The sequence below is a fragment of the Telopea speciosissima genome, unplaced genomic scaffold, assembly GCF_018873765.1.
Source record: "Telopea speciosissima isolate NSW1024214 ecotype Mountain lineage unplaced genomic scaffold, Tspe_v1 Tspe_v1.0023, whole genome shotgun sequence".
Classification (NCBI taxonomy): Eukaryota; Viridiplantae; Streptophyta; class Magnoliopsida; order Proteales; family Proteaceae; genus Telopea; species Telopea speciosissima.
In genome coordinates, this window is record NW_025317359.1 from 136,697 (window position 1) to 144,959 (window position 8,263).

The window sequence follows — 8,263 nt, forward strand, 5'->3', positions numbered from 1 at the left end:
TAAAAATTTCAAATTTTATCAAATGAATGTCAAAAGTTCTTTCTTGAATGATTTTATTGCTGAAGGAGTTTTTGTCTCTCAACCCCCAGGCTTTGAAAATCCCTCTTTTCCATATCATGTGTTCAAATTAAAGAAAGCCTTGTATGGACTCAAGCAAGCCCCTAGAGCTTGGTATGATAGATTAAAAACATTTCTAATTGAAAATGCATATACTATTGATAAGGTAGACATTACATTATTTGTTAAGCATAAATGCTCAAATTTAATTATTATCCAAATTTATGTAGATGATATCATTTTTTGTACTACTGATGAATCTCTATACATTGAGTTCAGCAATTGTATGAAAAGTGAATTTGAGATGAGTTTAATGGGTGAATTAAATTTCTTCTTAGGACTTCAAATTAAACAAATTGAAAGTGAAATTTTCATTACTCAGTCTAAGTACATTAAGGAATTATTGAAGAAATTTGATATAAATTCTCATAAATCATTTAGCACTCCCATGAGCGCATCAATCACTTTACCAAAAGATGAACATGAAACTCCTTTTGATCCTACTCACTATCGAGGTATGATTGGAAGCTTATTGTATTTAACTGCAAGTAGACCAGACATTATGTTTAGTGTTAATGCTTGTGCAAGATTCTAAGCTAGTCCTATGCAATCTCATGCTAGCGTGGTTAAGCGTATTTCTAAATATTTAAAAGGTACTATTAATGTAGGACTTTGGTACCCTATGCACAATAATTTTGATTTACTTAGCTTTTCTGACGCTGATTTTGCTGGCAGCTATATTGATCGCAAGAGCACTAGTGAAACTTGCCACTTTCTCGGATCATGTCTTGTCTCTTGGTTCATTAAGAAACAGAACTGTGTTGCACTCTCTACTACCGAAACTGAGTACATTACAGTAGGTAGGTGTTGTGCACAAATCCCCTAGATGCGCTAGAATCTCACTGATTATGGGGTCAGTTTCACCACTTAAAAAATTCTTTGTGACAGTACAAGCACTATCAATCTTAGCAAAAATCTCATTTGCGCATATAGACACCTACCACAATTTTCTTCGTGACACTGCTTAGAAGGGCAAAATTGTCCTTGAACATATCGACACTGTTAGGTAAGTTGTAGACATTTTCATAAAACCCTTACCCAAAGAAAGATTATGTACTCTTCGACGTGAGTTGGGCATTTATAACCCATTTGAATAAGTTACAAATCTTCAAAAGAGCCTAAATAACCAATCCAAATGGAGCCCAGTCGAACTGGCTTACAATTGAAATTTTAAGTCATCCGATCGACCGGATGGTCGCAATCGATTGACCGGATCATGAATAGTAGGCTTTTTAAACCCAATCCGTGGCTCATTCACTCATTCTCTCTTAACTCTCTTTTCATTTTCTCTTCTCCAAAAATCCTCTTTTGGATTTCTAGGGCAAAACCTTGTCAAAATCACTCCATTTCTTACTCTATTAGAGATCAAAACTTAGTTTTCACCCCAAATCCCTAAGTTTTACTCTCTTTTTCCCTCTTTTGCTCTTTCCCTCTTCTAAATCCTTTGAAAACTCTCTTCTTCAAACCCTAGCTTTTCTTTATTGTCAAATGGCATCCAAAGGAGAATCTTCAAAAAAAAGAAAGAGTGTTGCTTCAAAGAAAGATCAATATGATGAAAATTTGTTCATCTCCAAAGAGGCATCCATCTTTTGGGCTATCTACTCAAGGAAGAAACTCATTAGGAAAAGATTTGTAAGTGTCTCTCAACTCAATAGTGTTCTTCCTTCTGAGATTAATACTCCTTTTGAAATGTTGGGTTGGGATGCTATTCTCTATCCTATACCATTACCTCCTATGTCAATGGGAAAGAAATTACTTTTGATATGGATGACCTTGCCCAAATTATTGGTGTTAGTGACATTGGAGAACATAAATATCTCAGAACCAAAACCAGTCATGATGACTTCATGAATATCCATGAGGTTTATGGTTTTATTTTTAAGGATTATCAAGGAGAAACCAAGGGACTCATTGCCATTCATCTTCATAACATCTCTAGGAGACTATACTTCCTACTAGTGGACATAAGGATGTAGTGACACATTTTCAAGCCTATCTTTTTTGGAGTATTGCTACCTCCAATCAAATCAGTCTTCCTTACATTATTATGAAGAGTATGGAAATTGCCACTGAGAGACAACAAGGGAGGCCTTCTCTACAGTCGTCTCTTAACCATTATCTTTAAGCACTTTGAGGTAGACTTCTCTGAAGAAATTTCTACTACCAGACCATGTGCTATTGATTCCTCTACCCTGAAGAAAATGGGTATTCCTTCTGGCTCATCTGCTCCTCCTCACCAAGCAAGGCGCAAGCAAGCTTCCGAACCCATCATTGAAAGTGAAGAAGACATAGAGGATGAAGACGCTGATGGTGATTATGTGACAAGGATAGAGTTTGCTGCATTTTAAGAGAAGCTTGACACCTGCCTTCAAGGATTTGGTGATCAGTTTACTGCTCTTCGTGGTGATACCAAGGAAATCATGGCACATCTACGGATGCTCACTCAACACTTTCACCTGTCTACACCAACTCCACCTCCACCTCATGCAGAAGATTAGTTTCTTTGCTTTTATCTTGTATTTTAGGACAGTGTGTACTTTCTTTTGAACCTTTTTAAGTTACTTGTTTAAGCTGTCTAATCTTTAAGCTATTGGTTTTATGATGTATGACTTCAAAACTTATTTGGTGTGATGCATACTCTTAGGGGGAGTATGGTATGTAATTGCCTATGCTTATAATTGTGCTTATTATTGACTAAATGATATAATTTGCCCTATTTTTTTGCTACATTTGATTCTCTGATGCAGGGGGAGTTTCTCTACTCCTTCTTGTTGTTGATAAAAGGGGGAGAAAATTGAAGAATTATGATTTGGACTACCTTTTGGGAGAAAAATAATTGAAAATTTATTTGATTTGTGGATGCATATTGAATTGGAGAAAGTAAATCTTATATTTTGTTTAATGATTTAAATTATAATGGTTATATATAATGCATTATTATATGTTTCTTATCTTAATTGCATCATACATATTTTTGCCAAATCATTTATTTGTCATCATAAAAAAGGGAGAGATTGTTAAGAAAACCTTCCCTACCTCTATGATTGTTTTAGTGATAACAAACGTGTTGACACAAGTCATTGTGTATTAATATGTCAACAGGTTTGATGATGGAACCAAGAAGATCAAGCCAAGAAATTAAAGGACATAAAGCACGAGGATGTTCAAGACAAGCTTGAAAGATTAAGGCTTTGAAGATACCTCACCATTCTCACAAAAGAATAATTGAAAATGAAGGTTGAAGATTGAAGAACATCACTTGAAGAAATCAAGTTGAAGACCTTCATGAAGATGTTTGTGTGCACATTCACAAATACACACTTGCATACTTGTATTGACATTTGCATAATATTAATAAAATTATATCTGCATCATGTAGAGACCTTAGGAGGTTGTCATTTGAACCCACATTACCTTAGGAAATGTTGGAAAAAGGTTGGAGCAAAACCCCGTAAAACCCCCCAATCAAAATTATCGGAATCAGGCCAAACAGGGGAACGAGACTGTGATCTGGTTGACTAGATCTTAGGGCCCAGTTCATCCAGATGCTGGCAATAGCATCACGAGAACATTCCCATGACTTGGTCCGGTCGATCGGATTAAGTGGGATGATGGTCCGATTGACCAGACTGCGACAGGATGAATTTTTGCCCTCCAACAGATATTTTTCAACAGATCTATTTCTCCAATGACCATGATCTTGTCGATCGGATGGACCAAAAATAAATTCGTTAGAGCACATTTTGCACATGTTTTTAGAGCTTTAAATGAGCCTATAAATAGAGAACATGTGAGAGCTTTTCACTCATCCACTACAGTCCAAATTACTACTTTTGTGAGAGGTGAAAAATCATTCTAAAGCTCTATTGATTGAAGTTTAGTAGTCTCCATCAAGATCATCCAAGATTGACTTTAACACTCAAGACTTTTATAAACTTTCATTCCAAAGAGAAGTTCTAAAAAAGGTCAAAACATTACGCATCATTACATATCATTCATCACTTGCAAGGAATACAAGTCAAACTCCTTGTCTAGGTAATTCTTATATTTTCTTTATTGTATTCAGTGTTTATATTTTTTATTTGAGAAAGACTTTGTGTATTAATCTAGACTGTACTTATATTAATATATGGGATCCTCTTATCCTGGTAAAAAGATTAGGATTCTCTTATCTTGTGAAAAAGAGTTAGGATCCTCTTATCCTGTGAAAAAGAATTTAAAAGTGTTCTTCCCACCTATTGTACTGAAAGAAAGAAACTAGTGAAATTCTCTCAAGGTTGAGAGGAGTGGATGTAGGCTGGGTTAGCCAAACCACTATAAATCTTATATGTGTTCTTCTTTTGAGCATTTATCTTTATTTATTTTGTTTTAATCGAAGAAAATTTAAAAAGACACATATTTCACTAGTAATAACCTATTCACCCCCTCTAGATTATCTCACATATGGGTGGTAGATGTGTTAATTCCTACACCGTGATTGCCTAAATGTGATAAAAGGGATACGAGTGGTAGTTGTGTTAATTTCTACATCGTGATCGCCTTAATTGGTAAACCAGCTCGAGTGTTCGATGAGTGAATTCCAAAATCGTGGTTGGATTTATCAGAGGTTTGTCAAGACACCGATGTGTGTCCATGATCGACAGGCTTTCACACGCAGTTTAGGTCATTATTGCTGGGTGTCTGACAAGTAAATTCCAGAACCAGGGATAATGCCTACAACGTTATAGATAATTTTATGGCATGCATGTCCTACATCATAATTCATTGCGCATCATATATAATGATTTATATTGCATTTTGAACTGTTGCATATGATGTATGGCTACAAATTGAATTTGATGTGCGAGTCATCATTGGTGGAATGGGACGTCAATGATGTTTGTTTATCAGGTTCGGCTTGTAGTCAAATAATTGTTTGTGAATTCACCTAGAGGAGGGGTAAATAGGTGAAGGTAGTGGAATATAAAAACTTATGCAAAAATTAAAAAGTTCTCAATAAAAGACAATTAAAATTGCAAAGATAACACAACAAATTATAGTGGTCCGGCCAAAACTTGCCTACGTCCACTCCTCTCACCTTAGAGAGAATTCCACTAAAATAAATCTTGAGTATGAGCAAGAGAACTCGTACAAATCTTGATTGAGAGCAAGAGGACTCAACACTACTCTTGATTCCGAGTAAGAAGACTCAACCTACTCTTGATTCCGAGCAAGAGGACTCAAACAAATATCTAAAATATAAGGTACTAAAGATTAGGATTACCTGAACCTTAGTAGAGTTTGCTACCTTTCAACTTTGAAGCTTAATGCTAAGTGAAGGAGCTTGTGAGAGAGTGTGCTTTGAAAGAATTCTTGAATTCTCACATGAAAGTCACTTGTATTGGAGGCTCTTAATTATATTTTGGAATAGTGTTTAGAGCCTTAAACAAGTGAATATTTATAGGCTAGATGGCTTAATTTAATTAGGAATCCAAATTAAGATCGGATTTCAAAAGTCATATATAATTCGGTATGCTGGATTCTAATCCGGTATGCCGGATCACCTAATTTCCTTATTCAATAAAGGAATAACGGTCAAATTATAATAGCCTTTTATTGATCCGGTATGCTGGATTACAATTCGGCGTGGGCTGGAAGGCTACTGCAGACAATTTCCTGAGATTGCAACACTGATCCGGTATTCCATTTCATGATCCGGTATGCCGGTTCACCTGATCCAGTATGCCTTTTCCTGATCCGGTATACCTTTTCACCAAATTTCTGCTGAAATTTATTAAGTCCTTTATTAGACTTACTTGGATGATTCCAATTAGGTTTGGTCACATGGATTGGGTTTAATTTAAACCTCCTAAAGTCCATCTAAATGAATGTCTGCATGTGTGTGCATTACATCAATTGTGACTTAAAATTATGATACAACTAGATACAAGAATAAACAAGTTCTTGAGGTCTTGTATCTCAAAAAGTTGCTTGAATAGAAGTCTTGAAAGTAGTCCTTCACTTCACAACATTCTTTGAAATCTTTGTCTTGCTGCATCAAGCTTTTACATGCTCCCCCTTACTTAATGCTCATCTCTTATGAAGTCTCTCTATACAATATAACACAGGTTAGTACAACCAACTTATTTGTTATCATCAAAACCATAATGGGTGATGTGTGGAATTTACCCTAACAATCTCCCCCTTTTTGATAATGACAAATAAATAGTATCAAATGATATAAAGAGATAATATCAAGACAATTTATGTTCAAAAGATAAACTACAACTTTATCTCCCCATTTCTCTCCCACTTTGGCATTTTCAGAAAGCGGGGATAAAAAAAACTTCATAAAAATTTGGTACCCATTGTATATTGGGTCCGTCAATGTCAGTATCATATATTCCTCTTGGTCTCCAAAGCATTTGGTTTCCATTTACCCTTTGGTTACCATACCAATTTGGGTATGATTGGGGGTTCCAAGATCTTTGCACCTTAGGTGAAGTTCTAGTAGGTCTTTGCACCTTTGGATGACTCCTCCTGTTTTGACCATTGTAAGGTCTTTTTAGGATGGTGGAAGGTTTGCTTTATGTAATAACATTCCAAGATAGTATGTTCCTTCTTATTGCAATTATTGCATACAATAATTTGAGGGATATAGGGAGTCTTCCCTTTGGGATTGGGTTTGCTAAATTGAGGGCTCTTCTTTCTTGAGTAACATTCCTCAAGAGAGTGTCCTTTGTTTCTACAGTAATTACAGTATTTATTTTTCTTTGCTCCCTTGCTTGCTATCTTACTTGAACTTGGCTTTTGGGTTTGCTTTGAACTCATATTCACATCATAGCCTAGCCCTTCCTTGTTGAAAGGTGCTTTAGATGAAAATCCAACTAAAATATCAAGATTCTTTTTATCATTAGTAAAAGATTCTAAGTCTTTACAGAATTTTTGTTTTTCTTCTTCGAAGTTGTTAACTTGAGAAGTTAGAGTAGTGTTTTGGTCTTTGAGGATATTTATCTCTTTTAAGAGATTCTTTTTAGTAGTAGCTAACTCCATGCTACTTTGGTAGAGATTTTCAAAAGCTTCTTCTAATTCTAGAAAGTCTTTATGAGATGGAGGAGTGGGAGTTACCTCATTTTCACTTTCTTCATCTTCAATAGCCACAAAAGCAAGGTTGATTTGCTCTTCTTCTTGAGATTCTTCGTCTTCCACTTCTTCATCGCTTAAATCGAATGAGTGTTCGGCTTTGTATACTTTTTTGTGTTTCTTTATCTTCGAACAATCTCCCCTATAGTGTCCTGGTTTCCTACACTCATAGCAAACAATGTCTTTTGAGGAAGATTCATTATTCTCTTTAAAAACATTCTTACCCTTTTGATCAATTGAGAGTCTCCTCTTGTTGAATGAGGTTTTGTATTTGTTCTTCAGGAACTTTGAGAACTTCTTTAAGAGATATTCGATCTCATCATCGGATAGTTCTTCTTCATCATTACTTCATGGTATGATTTGAATGCTACAACTTTCTTCTTTGGTTCTTTTGGTTCATCCTCCTTGGTGTCCAGTTTTAGTTCCATCTCGTGGATTTGGAGTGATCCCAATAGCTCGTCTAGACTTAGCTTGTCAATGTCTTTAGATTCTTTGATTGTAGTAGTCTTGGGTCTCCATTTTTTTTTGAGAGATCTCAAAATCTTTCACAATTTTCACCATTGGAGTAAACTTTTCCTAAACCTTTCAGCTTGTTCACAATATTAGTAAATCGAGTAAACATAATATATATATCTTCATCATTTTTTATTTTAAATTGCTCATACTCATTTACTAGCATATCAATCTTAGATTGCTTGACTTCAGAAGTACCTTCATAGGTAATAATAAGTTTATCAAACATCTCCTTAGCGAAATCACACATGCAAGTTCTATTGTATTCCTTTTCTCCTAGAGCACACTGAATGTAACTTATAGCTACAAAATTAAGTTGAATCTTAGCTTTTTCAGCTGCGGTCCACTCTTCTTTAGACTTGTCTATGATATTTGGTCCTTTTCAATTACTTCTCATGCGTCAATATTATTGGCACACACGAAGTTTTTGAAGCGATTCTTTCAATAGGAGAATCCTTCACTTTCAAATAAAGGTGGTCTAGTGATAGTGTATCCCTCAATCTTACAATTG